Below are 12002 nucleotides of genomic sequence, written 5' to 3'. Positions count from 1 at the left end.
TTAACCCACTGAGCCACCCAGGTGCCCCTGTTTCTTAGAATTTAATCAGCAAGAGACATCTACCTCTCACACAGGCCTACCAGCAGATGAACTTTTTGACCAGACTCAATCTTTTTATTTCCAAACTGAGTAGTAATCATTATGTTTTGAACTAGCCTAAAAGTACAGGGAAAAGTTCCAGTACCTTCTCTACCAAGAAAGGGTATAATACATGTTTTTCCTCAGTACAAATCATGGTTGTGTGAATTAGTCATCATTAATCATATTTCCTGCATCAGCATCATTAAGAAAATGTTACTAAGTGCTAGTACAAAACACTAAGCTAGCATTGAAGGAAATGTAAAGAAAAACCAACACAGTCCGTGCTTTCCATGAGCAGAGAGCCTGCTGTGGAAATAAGACATGAAAAGCTGAAATAAGAATTTCACTGAAATCACTACATTATGTATCGCTGTCAAATAATAAATGCTGAGGCAGGTAAGGGGAAGGAGTGACAATGTCTTTCTTTCATTTAGGTAAGGCTTTCTGGAGGTGTTGGGTCTTGACCTGAGCATGGAAAGGCGGGTAGAGTTTCACCATCGTCCCAGCAAGAGAACTAGTATATGCTATGGACATAGATAACACAGGGCAGGGTAGAGCCCGGCCTTGACCTTGAGGTGAAGCTAGAAAAATAACTGTAGTCAGACTGCAAGGAGTGCACCCAAAGAAGCATTTGGGCTTTAGATCAGGGGTAGATCCCTTAAGTTTTTGTTAGGCAGGGGCTTGATGTAATCAAAGCAGCATTTTAAATATTAATCAGGCAATAGTAGCTAGGAAACAGTGTGTGGGGGAGAAATGTGGTATAATGGAAAAAACAGGACTCAGGGGTCACATACTGGTTTTGAGTCTGGCTCTGCCACTTTTGAGCTGGGTAACCTTGAACTTGCTTAACCTCCAAGTCTCCATTTAGTGATTAAAAAAAAGAGATAATAATACCTCATTCTAAGGGTTATTATGGGAATTAATGTTTCACATGTATGTCTGTTGTCTCATTTACTCTTTATATCACCATTTTATTTTGTTCTGGTAAAATATACATAACAGAAATTGATCATTTTAGCTCTTTTTAAGATTCAGTGGTGTTAAGAACATTCATACTATTGAGCAATCACTGCCACCATCCATCTCAAGAACTGTTTTCATCTTCCCAAGGTGAAAGTCCATACCCATTAAAAAGTAACTCCCTATTCCCAGCCCCCAGGCCTTTGCTTTCCACTCTCTGTCTTTATGTATTCAACTATTTTAGGTACTTCGTAAAAGTAGACTCACATAGCATTTTTCCCTTTGTGCAGGCTTATTTCTCCTGGTATAATGTCTTCAAAGTTCATCAATGTTGTGGCATGGGTCAGAATTCCCTTCACTTTCAAGGCTGGATAATATTCTTTTGAATGTCTTCTATCACTATTTCATCCTGAGAAAACTGGACTTAAGTTAATCTGCCCAAAATAACATGCCTAATAAGAGGAAGAGGTAGGGTTTAGACTGAAGCCATCTGGTTCCATAGTACATCCCCATCTCCCCTGTACATTCTGCCTCATGTATGTTAAGGTCCTCCTGCTACTGGTACAGGGTTGCTTGTGCAGGAAGACATTCTATTGTTCTTGATTATTTAGCACCACTTCCTCAACTCATCCTGGTAACATAATCCGTCTTTTCCTTAAGGAACTCTTTCTGTGATTCCAGCACTTCTCCCCTAAAAGAGCCACAAGAGTAAGCATGTTACCCAAGCCAGGACAATTGGAGTCTTGCCCCTTCCCCCAAAGGGACTGATTCAGGAGTAGTCTTATGGGTGGAGACAGAGTTCTCTCTGGTGCTCTAAGGAGATCGTGAGCCGGGGGTCATAGCTGCCCATTTTAACCTAAGCAGGAAGATGGCAAGAGAGGTGGAGTTCTGAGTAATCATCTGACCCCTAGATTAGACACATTTAAAGCCAACTGCCCCAATCAAATTCCCAGATACATGATCCAATACATTCCTAGTTTTAAGCTAACTGGAGTTGAATTTCTATAACTTGCAAGAGAAAGAAACTTGACTAGTACACTGGATTGAATGTTCCTCAGTAGAACGGGAAGGTTGAAACTAACAAGAAGTATTATAAAGCTGCATGGTATGAGGAAAAGGGAAAAGTCAAGAGTCCTTCTGAGGTTTGGATACCTGGTAACCAAGAAAACCCTTCTGTTACTGAAAAAGTGGAAGAAGTTGCCAGGCCGGGTATGAAAGAGAAAGTTGCTGGTACTCCCAGGAACCCCGAGTGCTAGCTAGCTTCCAGAGCTAAATGCACAACATTACTTATATCTGTTAACCACTTTGTCCTCCTTCTAGAATCTCAGACTTATGAAATGTCCAAGGTCTGACCAGGATAGAGCTTTTGGACTCTGCCTTTTATCTTCCACCTCCACTTTGTAATCTAGTATGAATTCTCCTTTCAAATATAATCCATTCTGTGATTGGCTCATTCATCCACGGAACACATACTTGCTGAGTGCCTACTCTATGTCAACTACTGTGCTAGGTGCTGAGGACAGAGTGATGAGAAAAGAGATCTGGCTCCATGTCTTTAAGGAATCTATAGTCTAGTGGAGAAGACAGACAAGCATGGCCTGTCACACAAATGAATATAATTGGAGTTGTCTTACAAACTATGAAGAAAACAGAGTTTCATAAGAAGTTTATTAGGGACCCCTAATTTAGATAGAGAAGGGTGAGGGCATTAAGGGATGGCTTCTCTGGGGAGTAACGTTAAAGCTAAGGCCAGGCCAGGAGGAGAGGTCAACACCAAAAAAAATTAGTCTCAGCCACCCGGAAGAAACAAGTGAGGAGTTAGTCTCAGCCACCCGGAAGAAACAAGTGATTCAGGCATTAGGAATGTGAGGCAGGGAGGTTTGAAAATGGTTGCTTTGAAGTGGAGCTCCTTCCCAGGGCCCTAGGTGCAAAGACTGGAGAATACATTAAGTATTGTATGACCCACTGCTTGTTGCCCAGTCACTGCTCAATGCCTGCTCATTCATTCATTCCTTTATTTACTCATCTATGAAATATTTATGGAGGACCCGCAGGTGGGGAGCATTGTGCTAAACGCTGAGCATTCAGGAGAAGGAAGATCTCTAGCCTCGTGCCCAGCTGAAGGGCAGAAGCACAGGTGGGTCCTGCCTCATAGGGCTCCAAGAGACACCCAGAGTGTTCCCTCGGGAACCCATTAGACACAGGCATATGTGTATATTTGCTAAGCCTTCTTTCTCCAGGCACTCAACCTTCCCAGACCCATATACTTTTGTTTTCTCAGAGATTTAAATCTAGTCCTTCCAGCAGAAGCCGAGCCTTACCTACACGAAGCTAAGAAAGAGATCACATGGGGCCAACATGGCAGCCTGACACAGAGCCCAGCAGAGCTGCCCAGGCCCGCCAGATAAACATAAGGAAAGGTCATCCAAACACAGGAAGACAGCCGTCCCCTTGCCTTTTCCTTTACCTCCTCCCCTTCCTCCCTCTGGCTCCCTTATCCCCAGAGGGTGGGACCAGCCTTTCCCAAAGTTTATTCTGAGAGCTCCAGGCTCCCACAGTGGAACGTGCTGTGGACATGGGAATACAGCAGCCTGGCCAACGGGGAAAACCAAAAATATAAACGGAGAGATTTAAGAGATTCTGCCCCCCTCCCAAAGTTGTAGCCAAAATATCTGCTTTTACTGTTATTGCTAACATTACTGCTTTTACCGTCTCTGATTTAAGTCAGCCCATCCTGGAAGGAGACCTTCTGAAGTTTATTGCATTTGTCAGTAAACACTTTCACAGAAAAAATTAATCTTTCTTAGGACCTCAATGCCCCTGACTTGATCCACTAAATAAATGTAAAAAAATGTTAGGAAATGAAATCCAGAAAATCTTACATCTCCAATACTGGCAGTGAGTTTAACAAGAATTAAAAAAACAAAAAACAAAAAACAAAAAAAACACAAAACAAAACTCCAGGGGAGGGGAAAAAATTATCCTTGTCTTTAAATCCACTATTGGAATTTTGTAAAAAGCTAAAAGCCCTGAGCCCATAAATAGGAAGTCATTTTCTCTTTTACTGACATATTCCGAACAAAACAGTGGTGAGAGCATAGGCTTTGGTTTCTATTCTCCACTTAGGAGAAAACAAGTTAATACTACAGGATTGTGTACTTCAATGATTATAAATCAGCATTTGTGATGAAATGTTCAGGACTCATTTCAAAACAGACACAGTGTTTGAAAGCAAAGCATAATGGTGACCTTTCTCATTAGCTGTTGCTCAAACAAAGATATGTTCCAGCAATATCCGATGCTTCCTTCCTGCCAGGGCCTCCACCCAGTGCAATTTAAAACACTTGTGTTACATCCAAACCAGAACCGGGGATGTGGCAGAGCAGAGTTTCAGCAGCAGTGTTTATTATGACTTTCCAAGGTTTTTTAATGTTTTGTTTTCATAAACGTATTGTCACGAGTTGGGTTTGCAAGACTGAAGATGTGAGACCCTACAAATGAATTCATTATATGCGTATCTACTCTTCTATGCCTCCATCTACTTTTGTGGCAAATAGTATTACAAGTTCTTGACTCTGAGAACGCTTATTTTGTTGCTCTTTAGTAAATGTTTTTATTAACACATTGTAGGCCAAAACCCAAAAACAATCCTTAAGAGCTATGCTGAACTTGTTTTATGTAAAGCCAATGAATGCAAATAAACACAAGGTTGAGGAGAGAATGTGAGAAAGAAACAGAAAGAGAATGAGAGACTGCTTTAGTACACATCATCCTCATTTTCATCGTGACTGGTGTTCCCAAATCAGGCGTTATAAGTGGAAAATGACCAAAGTTAAGGTGATTTGTCTAAGGAGTAACAAATAAGGAAGTCTTTTTTCTTTTTTCTGGTCAAAGATCCATGCTCAATCTTTGTAGAAATGACCATAAACTCTTAGTCCCAACTGTAAATAACTTACCATTTATGTTTTCTACAGTGGACATAGTTTTATACTAGAAAGAAAATCCATGTTATTTTAAAAGTAATTTTACTTCTTCATACTTGGGCAGTATGAAGAAAGTATATGTATATGAGTTAAAAGAACTCCTAATAAATCCTCTAATAAATACTAATAAATCCCCATGAAAGCGCAGGTAGCTGGGTGACTCTGACTCGGTTTAACCAGTCAGGGACTATCACTGGACTGAGAATGGTATCTGTCATTCTTTAACAATTTTGCAAAGAATGGGAGAGCTCCTATATCCCCAAAGAAAATCTGGGTCCTACAAAGGAAAAGGCAAGGGGGAATGGATACTGAAGAGGCAACCAGGGACCGTCAAGTTCAGTATTCCGTGGAATTTGTCATGAAGTCTAAATAGTACTGTGGGTACAAGAGTGTTTATAAAGTGCCCAGGGCACTCACGGGATGGGCTGAGATGCAAGCAAGGTAATTCTCAGTCCTTTCAGAAAAATTGGTGTATAAACACTGGAAGGGCTGTTTCCTAAAGGATCATGAGATGACAGGAGGCAAGCTTAAAGCTGCTGGTAGCCATCTTTCCATATGGAGCCTGTGTCGAATGTCTGTTGCAAGAGAGAATAAGGAATAGAAACCTGTAAGAAAACTCAGAATTGAAAAAAGAGAGTCCTAGTAGTATCCCCTAATCCCATGAATTAGGTATGTTTAGAGCCCTCTCTGCCTTTGTACCCCTCAGTTAAATGATCGATAAATTCCTTTTTATTTTAAGCTACATTGAGTTTAGTTTCTGCTACTTATAACCGAAGAGGTGCAGACTGACACAAACTTCACCAAGTTCAAGCATCACACTCTTTTGTACAACTTGTCACCTTTCCTGCAAGTTCGTTCAAGGACGCCATTTCAGGGCACCCAGTCTTCTACCAACTCCTCCACTCTCTCCATATGCCTTAGTCCCCTCCTGCATTCGCTTTCCTTCCTTTGTAACTTAGATTTATGGTTCACTATTTCAAAAACTCCCTGGCCTCCATCTGGCAAAAATTCAATCCATGGAGTCTAACTATCTGTTTTCTCCATGCCTGAATATGAGCAATTAAATATCAGTAGAGAAAAAAATCACACAAAGGAAAGGTTGATTTCACCCCAATTTCATGACTAGATGTCATATGGATTCCAGGATGGTCAGCAATTCTCTGGTTGGTTTTCTCTTATGTTCTCTAATGGTATCATCTCTTCCCCACTCAATTTCAATTGACAGCCTTTGCGTCACAGGCAAAATGGAACCCATCCTCTATTAATTCTCTTCACATAATAAAAAGAGTTATCTTTCCTATTTTAAGCCCCACTCATCTATCTGAGACTTGGATCTCATCCCCACCCATCTTGCCAAAAATCTGCACTATCAATTGGCCTTTCCCTAGCCTGTATCTCTAACCTTGCTAGGCAAGATATCTCTGTTTGCCTCTCCAGAGCCCCTTCTTATCCTTCTCTACCCTGTCTTTGCTGGGGGGGTGAAGTCTGTATGAACTCTATCAGCAGGTGATTTTGCCTTTTGTCCTCTTGAGGAGTGAGGGCTGGCCAATGGAAAGTCCCAGCAGGAGATCTGAGGGTGGGAGGAACCTGAGATAGGAGCATGTATTTTTCCGACATCTTCACCTCAAAGTCTTCTTGGGTTGGCTGTTTCTTTTGAGCAAAGTTATTGTCCTCTCAAGTTAGCTGTCTCCTTCTGGGTTCTGGTAATTTCTCCCTTCCCTCATCCCTTTAAATAAATCTTAGGCCATTGTTCTGCTGCTTCTTTCCCAAGGATACCTTACAATCCCTTGCAGGTTCCCTATATTGTAACTACACCATTGTACATAGTCTCTTCCTAAAATGATCCCAAAGTATTTTATCTATTTCCTGCTGACTGACACAAGCTAAATCTCACACTCTCCCTCTCTAATGAATTTTCATCAATATATAAACATGCTCCAGCAGCCTAGCCTCACAGATCTTTCATCTTTACCTCTTATCTACTTTTTCTATCTTACACTCTTGATCACATCCCAGATCTCGTCATCAACTGGAATTGCTCCATCTCTGAAATCTTAAACTCCAGTATCTGAGCATCATCTCCTAACCTTACCAATGTGTATTTCATAATTGCATCAAAAGCACTAAAGCCCTTGACTCCTACACCCCACCACCAATCTCAGTCTCCTCTTGTCCTTGTTCCCTTCTCCAGACAGTTTGAAAACAAGGATACATTTTTCTTTCAATCTCTTTCTTGCTTAATACTCTCAATTGCATGTCTTCTTGCTCTTCTACATACCAACCTGGAGTAATTCCAATCCTGGGTCAATCCAACTATGTATCCTCAAAATTCATATGTTGAAGCCGTAATCTCCACTGTCAATCTATGAGAAAATAAATGACTGTTTAAGTCACTGAGTCTATGCTAGTTTGTTATGGTAGCCCAAGCAGTTAAGACAGTGTGCCACTTGCTGTTTCTCAAAACAAGTCATGCTCTTTCAGACGATCTTGTTTTTGTGAACTGCCTGGCCTTTTCACTGGGATTTGAATTAACTTCTTCTCTTCACCAGTACACCCCCTTCCCTTCTTCATCTTGCAAAAACTCACTCATCTGTTAAGAATCAACTCAAGGATCACTTCCTCCAGAAAGTCTTCTTTAGTTCTTCCAGGCCAATTTCATACTCTTCCTCTGTACCACAGTTTCTTGAACTTGACTTTATTACAGCTGTTATTATAATTCCCTGTTAATGAATCAGTCTCTCTTACTGCTTTGTGAGATCTTTGGGATCAGTGGCTGGTATTCTTTTTAATCTGTATCTGCAGCAGCAAACATAACACCCAACTCATTGAATGAATGACTGAAATTCATGGCTGCCTGGTTCCATTCTCGGTCTGCACTCAACAACATACTCTCTCCAACCCTCTATGCATTATCTTGTGACACAGGCGGTTATGAATGTGTGACTCTCATGAGATTATGAAAAGCTAGAAGACAATTATTTTTACCTTTTATGCTATTATAACCCATAGTATCTCATTCTGTACTTGTACATGTTAGACAGACAATACATTTTTGTTTAAAAAGTGAGTATATTTGACAAAAAACAAAGCTAACACACTCTAAGCCTTACTCATAAATGTTCAGCGCAGAAAAGTAGTGTTTGTACTCCTAATGGTTCTTATGTGGATCAGGTTACATCTGAAATTTTGCATTTGATTCTGGGCAACAGCTATGTATTCCTTCCTTCAGCACATGTTTATAGAGTGCCTACTTTGTGCCAAGCACCTGGGCTTGGAAATTAAACAGACTTAGGTTTGAATCCTAATTCTGTCATTTATTATGTAAAATGGTCAGGATAGGCTAGGTTTTGGTGCAGAAACAATCAACCCCAAAATATCAGTAGCTTATCACATCCCAGGTTTGTTTTTCATTCATGCTGCATGTCCCCCACTGACTGACTATGGCTCTACTCCAGATGGTCTTCACTCCAGGACCTGCCGGCCTCCATTCGGGGCTCCATGGAACAAGAGAAGTATGGTGAATCAGGCATTGGCTCTTAAAGCTTTTGTCAGAAGTGATATAAGTCATTTCTGCTCACATTTTATTGGTCGAAGCTTCATATGACCACATGTGGATTCATACACAGAAGACCAAAGAGGGGTGAACAGTAATATGATCTACCATAGGATCTGTCCTAACCTGTTCAAGTCTCTGTTTTGTCATTTGTAAAATCATCATCATCATCATTATCATCTCTGCATTGAAGATAGAGGTGAGAGTATAAAATGTTTGATACATTGAAGTCTGTAAGGAAATGCTAGCTATGTTGCTTTAAAAGTTTACAGGGGCACCTGGGTGGCTCAGTCAGTTAAAGATCTGGCTTCAGCTTGGGTCGTGACCTCAGGGTCCTGGGACTGAGCTCCTCCTTGGACTTCCTCCTCAGTGGGAAGCCTGCTTCCTCCTTTCCCTCTGCTGCTCCCCCTACTTGTTCCCTCTTGTTCTCTCCCTGTCAAATAAATAAAATCTTCAAAAAAAAAAGTTTACAAACCCTGATATTCAGCTTAAGAAATTACTGTAAGTGAAGCTCTTCAAGTACTTCAGAATAAAGTAAATTAATTTGCTTTTCTTTTAATTTTTTTTTTTTAAAGACTCTGCTTAAAGTATCTGAACTATGTTTCCAGCCCTGGCTTGATGTTTTTTCCATCAAATGATTCTTGCCAGAATCAAGATGATCTGTGGAGAAATATATTGGATAAAAATTCTGTGATTTATTATTCATTTTTTCAGGTTCAAAGTCTGTTTTCCAAACAGGATCATAAGCAACTGAGATGGGGCCATGTCTCATACCTTTTATATCACTAGAAACTAGCAGAATTCCCCATCCAGGGCATTTCTTTCTGCTGATAAAAATGTTTGCAAATGAAATTAGAACTTTATATTATCATTTCCAGTATCTACTGATTTAAATTTACAGTTACATTTTGAGATATTTATTTTTTTATTTTTTATTAACATATAATATATTATTAGCCCCAGGGGTACAGGTCCATGAATCACCAGGTTTACATACTTCATAGCACTCACCATAGCACATACCCTCCCCAATGTCCATAAACCAACCACCCGAGATATTTATTTTTTTTAAAGCTTTTATTTATTTATTTGACAGAGATCACAAGTAGGCAGAGAGGCAGGCAGAGAGAGAGGGGAAGGGAATCAGGCTCCCTGCTGAGCAGAGAGCTGGATGTGGGGCTCAACCCCAGAACCCTGGGATCATGACCTGAGCCTTAACCCACTGAGCCACCCAGGTGCCCCATCGAGATATTTATTTTTTAAAGCCTCTTATTTATTACATTTACACAGCATTTTCTATGGAATGATGTCAGTGCAAAGAGCAGGGTGGTCCAATTTGACGTATATAGGTCGAGTTACACAAATGCTGGTAGAATCACTTTCTGGATTCACCCATTGAAAACAAGTAGAACAACAAGTTACCACTTTTTCATTACTCTTCCTAGCATGACTGAAAGAAATTCTATATAGGCAGAGTTGAAATTTCTTCCCATGAAGTAAGTGATTCTAGTTCTTTTAGAAATTTGGTAATCATGTGAACCAGCAAATGTGATTTAAAAAGTAATATGTACTTGGAGGCATTCCAAAAGGAGACTTTGAAGTAAATTCTGTATCTCCTTATTTAACCTCTTAAGAAATCTCTTTTGATGTGAGGGACAGGCTTGATGCTTGGAAGTCACATGGGTGGCACCTTTGGAGGCTTCTCTAAACTGCATGGCCCTGTGAACTGTGTGTGCTTGGCCACCAGACTATCCCTCATCCATGTCACCTTGTGAGGAATACCTTTGGGACAAGCCATTGCTTTGAAGATACGAGCAATGGTACCCAGGCTGCCATTCAAACTAATGGCTACCTATTTGGTATAACGAAGACAATTATCATATGATCTCTCTGATATGAGGAATTTGAGAGTCAGGGTGGGGGTTGTAGGGGGGTTAGGGAAGGAAAAAGTGAAACAAGATGGGATTGGGTGGGAAACAAACCATAAGAGACTTTTAATCTCACAAAACAAACTGAGGGTTGCTGGAGAGAGAAGGGGTAGGGAAAGGATTGTTGGGTTATGGACATTGGGGAGGGTGTGTGCTATGGTGAATGTGTATGTGAAATGTGTAAGAATAATGATTCACAGACCTGTACCCCTGGGGCAAATAATACATTATATGCTAATAAAATAATTAAAAAAACAAAAATAAAAATAAAACAAATACAGAGACCAGCAAGTTTGTAATCTCACCAAAATACGCTCAATAACAATAGGAATTTCATAGGGTTGGCACTGGGGATTAGAATAAGACTTTCATGCATTTTTTTTTTTCATAAGCTTAAAGAAAGGTTGCTGACAGCTGGTCGGTGTCTTTGCCAAAGTTTTTAACTTGGTATTTCTGGAGTTCTAAATACTATGGCCTAGACTGCCAAGGAAGGGAGAAGTGAAGAACCAGGTCCACAAAAAGGGAGTGAATATATCCTCTCTTACCCACAGAGGGAGAAATACTGATTTGAACTAGACCCAAGTAATTTAGAGTCACTCAGGTGTTCCGTCTTAATTGTTGCCTGGGGACGAAACACACAGTGAGGGAAATCATCCTAATCAGCTTACACATAGTCTGACCCTTTCTTATCCATCAGCATGAGGTAGTTCACAGCTCTCCAGGTTACAAGGCTTCCCCTCTCATCTTCCAGTAAAAACCTTCAGGGTGTGGACACTCCCACTGTAGAAAAGAGCATTGAAAATCCTGAGGGATGGTAAGGAGCTCTCAAACCCCATTCTGTCATCTTTCTTGTTCTCATCTCTTTATTTATTTATTTATTTTTAACCAACCATTAGCAAAAATAGACTACCACTTAAACCACTGGTTCCTTAGCCTGTTGGATCACAGGACCACCCATGGAAGTATTTTTAAAAAGATAGACTTCTGGACTCCAGCACAGATCTCCTGAATCAGGTTCTTTGGGTAGTAAAGCCTAGGAATTGTGTTTTTTAAGAGTTCTGTGATTCTGATTATCTGCCAACGTTGGGAAGTGTTGAGAGGATTGCAAGGCTGTTTCTCTGCTTCTCCCACCACCGTTCCTTCTGTAAGATGATTTGACAAATCCACCCCTCCTCGGTCTCTACCTTTGGTAAAAGAGGTTGTACCTGGGCTTGAATCATTTTGGCAATTAGAGAGATCTGGCTAGAGCCAAAGCTCTCTCACACATACGCCATGCTGTTGCAGATGCTGAGGAGCCCAAAGCTATGGACCAGAGACTATTCCATGCAGGGGCCTCCATGATTGCATGTCTGTCAACCTAACAAACAGTCTTAGGCCATTACATCCCCAGGGGAAAAAATCCCCCAACAGAATTGCCAAGGCTGTGCTTATCACTCAGATTTGATTTTTCACCCACGTTAGCTGCTTCTCACCTACTATTCACACTGTTATATCATC

At 40.7% G+C, this 12002-nt stretch overlaps 1 long non-coding RNA gene across 5 annotated transcripts in view; it reads right to left on the bottom strand.

Moving 5' to 3' along the window:
* LOC131809314 (uncharacterized) overlaps positions 1 to 12002 on the bottom strand; it is a 105252-nt gene that overhangs the window by 48555 nt on the left and 44695 nt on the right. Inside the window, exons 4-5 of one of the 5 annotated variants that reach the window (XR_009345111.1) lie at positions 7307 to 7387; positions 3644 to 5599 (exon numbers count right to left, since the gene is read on the bottom strand). The exons of 3 other annotated variants lie outside the window; for them this stretch is intronic. This is a non-coding gene — a long non-coding RNA (uncharacterized LOC131809314). Of the gene's footprint in view, positions 1 to 3643; positions 5600 to 7306; positions 7388 to 7893; positions 11286 to 12002 lie in introns of those variants that run through there. One more of the 5 variants, XR_009345113.1, reaches the window with a different exon arrangement.

Source organism: Mustela lutreola, chromosome 10 (assembly GCF_030435805.1).
Source record: "Mustela lutreola isolate mMusLut2 chromosome 10, mMusLut2.pri, whole genome shotgun sequence".
Classification (NCBI taxonomy): Eukaryota; Metazoa; Chordata; class Mammalia; order Carnivora; family Mustelidae; genus Mustela; species Mustela lutreola.
Note: the sequence above shows the minus strand (reverse complement) of the source record. Positions and strands in the feature narration are given on the sequence as shown.